Raw genomic sequence first — 8,669 nt, 5'->3', positions numbered from 1 at the left:
CCCAACAGTGGGCTCACAGTCTAAAAGGGGGAGACAGAGAACAAAACCAAACGTACTAACAAAATAAAATAAATAGAATAGATATGTACAAATAAAATAGAGTAATAAATATGTACAAACATATATACAGGTGCTGCGGGGAAGGGAAGGAGGTAAGATGGGGGGGATGGAGAGGAAGGAAGGGGCTCAGTCTGGGAAGGCCTCCTGGAGGAGGGGAGCTCTCAGCAGGGCCTTGAAGGGAGGGAGAGAGCGAGCTTGTCCCTCGGTTTCCTCAACTGTAAAATGGGTCTTGAACTCCCGTTGTCCCTCCCGCTCAGAGTGTGACCCCTAAGCGGGCCGGGGACTGTGTGCAGCCCAGTTAACTCGTACCTACCGCGACGGGAGGCACAGAAGAAGTGCGGAACAAAAGCAACGACGGCAACCACCCTTGGCCGGGCCGGGCCGGGAAAACCCGGTCAAAAATAAATTGGCGGCTGGCAATCCTTCGGACCACGTCGGGGGGGAGGCTTCTCCCGCAACTCTCGCCGGCGGCCGAGTCCCCGACCGAGCCTAGGTCCTAGCGCCCGCCGCTCGTCCGTTCGGGAGTTTCCGCCAACGTTCGGCGCCCCCCGTCTCGCGATCGGCAAGCGCCGCCTCCCGGCCCGGGCCCCGCTCGGCAAGTTCCGGCGGGAGCGCGGGCGGCGCTCGGGCGTCTCCGGGCGGCGCTCGGGCGTTTCCGTGGGCGGCCGCTGCGCACTGGGCACTGGGCGGCGCTGGCTGGCTCCCTGGCTGCGGTTCCTTAGTCGGCGGCGGCGGCGGCAGCGGCTGCCTGTGGCCCGGGCGGCTGCCGGGAGAAGCCGAGTGTCGGGGAGTGACGCGGCGGAGGTGTAGTTTGACGCGGTGTGTTACGTGGGGGACAGAATAAAACTCCAGCGAGATCCGGGCCGCGAACGAAAGCAGTGACGGAGGAGCCTGGGCCACCGGTAAGAGGAGCAGGAGGAGGCGGCGGCAGGAGCCCGAGAGGCGGGGGGACGGAGGGGCGGGAGGTGCCGGCCGGCCGGCCGGCCGGACCCCCGCGCGCTCGGGCCTGCCCCGCAGGAGGGGCCGCGGCAAAGATGGAGCCTCGCCCGAGCCTGCAACATCGCCGCCGCTCGCAGCGAACAAAGGATAATGGCGGCCGTGGCGGCGGCGGCGGCGGCGGCGGACCGGAGCCCATCCGATCCCATCCGATGCGGGTCGGGCGGCCGCCCCTCGGCCTGCGGCCGGCGGCGCGGGGTGGGGAGGAGGAGGAGGAGGAGGAGGAGGGGGAGGCGTCGGCCTGCACCCCCGCACTTGGCGGGGGCCGGAGCGGCGGCGGCCCCGCCGCTTCCCCCTCCCCGGGCGGGCCTCCGCGCCCTTCCCCTCCCCCGCACTCCCGCCTTCCGCCCCGGCCCCGGCCCAGGCTGCCCGGGGGCCGCGGGCAGGGGGAGGGGAAGGGCGGGGCGGGGCGGCGCGGCGCGGGGGACCGGAGCGGGGCGGGCAGAAAGGAAGAAAAATCAAGTCGGTGGAGGGGCCGCGGGCCCAGTCGGATCTTCTCTCTCTCTCTCTCTCTCTCGTGCAATAAAGTTCCAAACCAAAGGTTTTTTTCGTGCTGTATTTTATTCATGCCCCTTCCTCCCGGCTGCCGCCCCTTCAGGGGGACACGCCTCGGCCTCTTTCCGCCCCGGGGCGATGTGGCGGGCGGCCCCCTCGCTTTTCCCTCCTTTTTTAAAACCCCGGGCTCACGGTTCGGCCCTCTCCGGCGACGGTTTAAAAGCGGCCGCAGCGAGCGGAAAGACGTCCAGAAACGAGGGGCGGCTCGTAAGAAGGGAAACCGGGCAGATTTTAGGTTAACTTTTCATCAGCCCGAACGGCTTTTCGTGGAAGTTGGTCTCTCCTGGTTTTTTCCCCCCTCTGCTGTGCGAAGGGAGTGGGTTTGTTTATCGGTGTGTGCTTTCTTTCCTCCCCCTTCTGTTTCCAAAGCAAGTCTCGACAGTAGGCCTTCTTGCCAGAAATGGGTAAAAAGAAGAATCAAGTGTGCGTCGAGACAGATGAAAACGATTCTTTCACTTTTACTCGGTGTCCATCTTTGAACAGAGGTGGCAAAAGAAAGTATGCTGGAAGAATCAAGTGTTTTATGTCGCGACAGATGAAAACGGTTCTTTCACTTTTACTCAGTGTCCATCTTTGAACAGAGCTGGCAAAAGAAAGTATGCTGGAAGAATCAAGTGTTTTATGTCGCGACAGATGAAAACGGTTCTTTCACTTTTACTCAGTGTCCATCTTCGAACAGAGGTGGCAAAAGAACGTATGCTAGAAGAATCGAGTGTGTGTCGCGACAGATGAAAGCGATTCTTTCACTTTTACTCAGTGTCCATCTTCGAACAGAGGTGGCAAAAGAAAGTATGCTAGGAGAATCGAGTGTGTGTCGCGACAGATGAAAACGATTCTTTCATTTTTACTCAGTGTCCATCTTCGAACAGAGGTGGCAAAAGAAAGTATACTTTTGAAACCTCAAAGATTTGGCGTGGATTTTTTAACTTAATTATATAAGGAGGCTTCAAACAACTCGACTCTCTGCGCCCTTTTCCCCTCCCCTGATTTCAGATGGCATCCCAAAAACATGCTTTCCCAATTTTTGAAATGTTTTTATGCAGACACCTTCCCTTTTTCCACGACACTGGTTTTGGCTGAATTTTGGCACAATTAATATTCACTTGTCTAGGGTCTTTTTTTAATTTTTTGCAAGGGCTACACTTTTGTTTTAATAGAACTATCTTAGATAACTTGGGGGTGGCTATCTTGTAATCCTTTTGTTCTTTTGGGTTAGTCTTCAGGTGTGACACTCTTGTAAGCTTTCAGAGATTTGTAATTGATGTACTAGACAGTGTACAACACGAGTTGGTGACGGTGATTGCCCTCCTTTTTTAAAATAGCTTTGACCCCAAGCTTTCATCAACGTGCTCTAAATGGGTTTATAAAAATCCATTTTGACAATTCAGCATTCATTCAAATTACCATTAGGGAAGTGCAGCTTAGAAAGAGACATAATAATAATAATAATAATGATGGTATTTAAGTACTTACTATGCAAAGCACTGTTCTAAGCACTGGGGGGGGGGATACAAGGTGATCAAGTCGTCCCACGTGGGGCTCAGTCTTTATCCCCATTTTACAGATGAGGGAACTGAGGCTCTGAGGGACTTGCTTAAGGTCATACAGCAGACATCTGTAGTGAGGAATTTCCAAGCCTACCTTAACAGTAGGATAAGGGTAGTTATAAGCTGCAGAAAGTGCTGATGGCAACCCTCAATATTATCCAGCCTGTCCATGCATTTTCTCAAGTAGGAGTTGTCAAACGAAACTATTTGAGGTTTGTTTTTTTTTCCTGAAGCACTTACTGTGTGCAAGGCACTGTATTAAGCACTGGGGTAGATAAAAACTAATCAGATTTGACACAGTCCATGCCAGTTGTGGGGCTCGCGATTCCCAGGGACAGAGAAGGGAAATGACTTGGCCAAGGTCACACAACCACAAGTAGAGCAGGAACTAGAACCCAGGTCCTGTGACTCCCAGAGCCATGCTCTTCCCACTAAGCCGTGCCACATCTCTAGGTTAAGCAGAATTAACATTGCAGTTGCTTTTTTTTCCTCTTTATTTTTGGCCTCAAGAAAGGTTTATCAGTTTTGGGTTTATTTCTTGGAGATTCTTCCAGAAATTCCTCAAAACGTTTTAAAGCTCCCATTTAATATTAAAATGCCCCTTGCAGTCATTAAGTACACGGGGAAACACTTTACTGCGATATGTTGCCAACTTGTACTTCCCAAGCGCTTAGTACAGTGCTCTGCACACATTAAGCGCTCAATAAATACGATTGATGATGATGATGATAAGGGTATTTGCACTGAGGGGGTAAATATACTTTGTAATAACCAAACAAGGAATACATTTCCAGTTGATAGGAATTACTATAAAATACCATAAAATAGTTTTTTAATACCTTAAAATTACCATAGCTATCTTATGTAGTTTAGACAAGCCAAGTAAATTTTACTATGAAAGTAATGATATTTTTCTCGCTATTTGATGTGATATGGTGAAAGTGAATGTTCTTAATTAGTTCTGTAAATTTGGCTCAAAAGAATAGATAATGACTAGGTAATGTAAGGTACAAAGTTTTCATTTGGCTAGGAGAACCCAATTAGAGGAAAAATCTGGAGTTTTTCCATTCATTGAAGTTATCTTGCCCTTCATATTAATGCTGAGCATTCGCATATCAATACATAGGTCTTTATTCTGAAAACATGACTTGATTAAATAGGTCCTACTTGTTCTTGCAAATTTATCCATTGTGCTGAGAGATCCCTACCTCAGATTTGTTTTTAAAGTGTGTATTGCTCTCCTCCCTCACCATTGAATGCTCCTTGGGCACAGGGATCTTGTCTACCTACTTATTGTCCTCTCCCAAGAATAACAGTGATAGGTAGATAAATGAGAATGTATTCACATTATGCCTGTTAGAATTTCTTTTCACTCTGTTTCTGGCCCTCTTTGGGACTCCGTCAGTCCATCAATCAGTTGTATTTATTGAGTGATTTCTCGCTTTCTGGGTGCAAAGCACTGTATTAAGTACTTGGAGAGTACAATACAATAGCTGGTAGACACAATCCCTGCCCTGTAACGAGCTTACAGTCCAGAGGGGGTGACAGACATTAATATAAGTAAACCACTGTTAGATCACCTGCCTTTTATGTTCAATTTTTATAAAATTCCTATAGCTAACTTAGCCTGTTGCATTTTTGTGGTATTTAAGTACTTAGTATGTGCCAGGCACTGTATTAGTGCTGGGATAGATACAAAGCTAATCAGGTTTGATACAGTTCGTCCCACGTGTGGCTCCCAGCCTCAATCACCATTTAACCGATGAGGTAACACAGCAAACAAGTGGCCGAGCCAGGATATAAAGACCTTTTCATTAAAATTGGGGCAGAAAATGTGCTCCATGCAAAAAACTTGTTTATACTCATTGCTGAGTGTCCAAAGTGTCACCATCAATAGTACCATCGTTTTGACAATGGAAAGCATTGTGGCCTGTTGGAAAGATCATGAGTCTGGAAGCCGGAGGAATTGGATTCTAATTCTGACGCCTCCTCTGTGACCTAAGACAAGTCACTTAACCTCCTTGTGTCTCAATTTCCTTACCTGTAAAATGGAGATGAAATATGTGTTCTCCCTCCCTCTTAGATTGTGAGCCCCCTGTGGGATAGGGACCTATGTCGGATCTGTGTCTGACCCGATCATCTTGGGTGTACCACCGCTTAGTACAGTGCTTGGCACACAGTGCTTAACAGGTACCACCATTATTATTAATAGTGGGATAATTTATGGCTAGGAATGAGCAGTTCAGTATTACCGTTTGTCACTTTAAGCATTGTTAGTCAATCATTTAGTACCATGGCCATCTCAACTGCATAGGTCTGTGTTGCTGCATTAATTAGAATTATAGTTTATGTTTCTCTCTGCCACTTTCTCCCTAAAAGACCATAAACAGTTCCACTCCTCAGTCAGATGAGTGGTCCCTTCGGTCTAGCATTCTCTCCGAGTGACAGCAAAATGCTTGAAGGGGCCATGAGGTCATATGACTTGTCTTTGAAACCAATCCTAGTTGTCAGGGACTTATCTAATTTTTCGTAAACAATCCAGGCATTTCCACCTGGGACTTTGCAATGGATGTCTTAGTGAATTTATTCAAAACCTGGAATTTGCTGATATTTTTCAACCTGCACAACTGTCTGTGGGAACGGGTTCCAGTTACCACATAACTGTTTCCACAACTGTTTCCATAACTGTTTACCACAAGTTTCCTTTAGTTCCTCGGGCACCTTCCACCTTAGGGCTGTGGAATTTGATGAGCAACAATTTAGCGTTTGCCGTGTTCACAACCTTCATGATAGGTATTGAAAAAAATGGAAAATCTTTCATACAATTTCTTCTGTTGAAAGCGTATACCGGTAATTTCCTTGGCTGAATGAAGCAAAATTTTCTGAAAGAAAATTGCCCTCTCATCAACACTCTTATGAAAAAGTCTCATTACATATGACTGTTGTTGGCTAGAGAAGACAATTTTATTTTTGAATGCAAGCTTTGTCCCAGTTTTTTTTATAGTTTGTAATGACCTTTAGCTGCTCTCTGCACCTTAATCCTCCTGTTTTGCCTTCCCCAAACTTTCTGTGTGCTGGAAGAATATATCATCAATAGATTTCAACTCTGAATACCAAGTGAACAGGTAGAGTGAGCAAATGGAGCATCTCAGTGTCTCTTTCATCCTCCGTATAGCCAACAGTTTGTGCAGTGTCTGAGTCCTTGCAATATGGAGCCAGAAGACCCGGGTTCTAATACTGGCTCAGCCACTTGTTGCATGACCTTAGGCTAGTCGCTTACTTCTGTGCCTCAGTTCCCTCATCCGCAAATGGGGATTCAGTGCCTTTTTAGACCGAGCCCCATGTGGGACCTGATAATCTTGCATCTACCCCAGTACAGTTCTTAACCCATAGTAAGTGCTTAACAGATATCACAGTTATTATCGTTACAAACAATGACATTAAGCACAGTGTGTCCAGAGCACTGCACTAAGTACTTGGGAGAATATGCCAGAGGCAAGAGATGCTGTGCTTGCCTTCAAAGGACTTAAAAATTAATTGGGGAGAGAAACATAAATTATAAGCAGGAGAGAGAATAAGAATTTAATAGTAGCATGAGAATTTTAATATTGAATTGTACAACGAAGATATACATGCTTCAATATACATATATATATAAACAAATTATAAGCAGGAGAGAGAATAAGAATTTAATAGTAGCATGAGAATTTTAATATTGAATTGTACAACGAAGATATACATGCTTCAATATACATATATATACATATATATACATAGTTGGCTGTAGCGGTGATCTGTCATGGAGTTTGGGGAATTAATCAGGAAAGCCTCCTTGGAGATGGGATTTTAGGAGGGTATTGAATTGGTTGAGGTGGTAGTATTAGTTGTAGTTTATCAGGAGTTCCTAATGAAAGCAACACCCTGTACTAAGAACTCAGGAAAGGGAGTGTGAAAGACACGTTCCTTGCCCACAAAGAGTATACAGGTGGGAACAGCTGTGGTGTAGATTTCAAGGGAAGCGGAGTTATTTCTGCTACTTGGCACACTGTGAGTCAATTAGAAAACAAAGCAAAATACGTTCCATTTTATATCCAAGTGCATATCATTAAATGTCCACTGTGTTGGTCTTTTGGATTCATTGCTCCCTTTGGGGATTTAATCATCCTCATGAATGCATCTTAACTCCAAATTTCTAACAACAACAACAACAAAAATACCCTTTTCATGAAGTTCTACTGTGTTAAATAGAATCTCCTACACTAGAGAAGCAGCATGGCCTAATGGATAGAGCAGGGGCCCGGGAGTCAGAAGGTCATGGGTTCTAATTCCAGCTCTACCACTTGTCCACTGTGTGACCTTGGGCAAATCACTTCACTTCTCTGTGCCTCACTGACCTCATCTGTAAAATGGGGATTGAGACTGAGTCCCACATGGGACAGGGACTGTGTCCAATTTGATTTGCTTGCGTCCATCCCGGTGCTTAGTACGGTGCCTGCCATATAGTAAGCGCTTAACAAATACCATCATTATTATTAGTAGTAGTAATAATAATAATGATGGCATTTGCAGAGCACTGTTCTAAGCGCTGGGGTAGTAGTAGTAATCATATTAGCATTTTTACAGCAGGGCATGCCTAAACAAATTTCTTTATTAATGTGTTCTCCATTCAAATGGTCAGATTCTGTAACGTGGTGTGCATTTCAAATAATAATAATAATTGTGGTATTTGTTTAGCACTTACTATGTGCCAGAAACTTACTAAGCACTGGAGTGGATGCAAGGAAATTAGGTTGAGCACAGTCCCTGTCCTACAATGGGCTCACAATCTTAATCCCCATTTTACAGATTAGGTAACTGAGGCACAGAGAAGTTAAGTGACTTGCCCAAGGTCACAGCAGACAAGTGGAAAATTCAACATTAGAACCCAGGTCCTTCAAACTCGCAGTCCCATGCTCTATCGACTGGGCCAGCTGCTTCTCATATTGAATACCAACTAACCTAGTGGTATTATTTATAAGTAGGAGAGATCTGCATGTCAAGAGCCAAGGTTCTAATTGCATCTCTCTCTCTGGCCTGATGTGTGACCTTAGGGAAGTCACTTAACACTCCTAGGCCCCAGTTTCTGTATCTCTGAAGTGGTAATACCATGCCTACCCTCCTACATGTTTATCCTGGTTCTACCCAAGCAGTTAGAATATTGCAAATAATAAATTCCAAGGTGATTATTAACAATTTCAAAGTATCTTAGATTCTTGAACGAACTTCAGAATCTGCCCTTTGTACCTCAAATCGGTAAAAATTGAAGGAAAATTTCTTCCTAGTTTGTCATAGGTTCTCAAACTAAATTTCAGTAACTGTAATTCAGTAAAGTTTAGCAGCATTGACCTCCAGTTTGGAGGTGACACGATATTGACTGAATCCCTGAGTGTAAATATCTGAGAAAGAATCACTTGCACACTTTGCCCACAAAAATACAGAAGTATAGTTTTTCTAGGCCTTTGGCATTTGGCA

The 8,669-nt window shown here is 46.0% G+C and overlaps 1 protein-coding gene across 2 annotated transcripts in view; it reads left to right on the top strand.

Annotated features, from left to right (window-relative positions):
* Positions 1–798: 798 nt before the first annotated feature.
* The window catches only part of CREB1 (cAMP responsive element binding protein 1), a 75,310-nt gene continuing 67,439 nt past the window's right edge, over positions 799–8,669 (top strand). For both annotated transcript variants that reach the window (XM_038766465.1, XM_038766464.1), the window contains exon 1: positions 799–962. The gene's annotated coding sequence lies outside the window, so the exon portion shown is untranslated. The remainder of the gene's footprint in view (positions 963–8,669) is intronic.

This window comes from Tachyglossus aculeatus, chromosome 25 (assembly GCF_015852505.1).
Source record: "Tachyglossus aculeatus isolate mTacAcu1 chromosome 25, mTacAcu1.pri, whole genome shotgun sequence".
NCBI lineage: Eukaryota > Metazoa > Chordata > Mammalia > Monotremata > Tachyglossidae > Tachyglossus > Tachyglossus aculeatus.
Note: the sequence above shows the minus strand (reverse complement) of the source record. Positions and strands in the feature narration are given on the sequence as shown.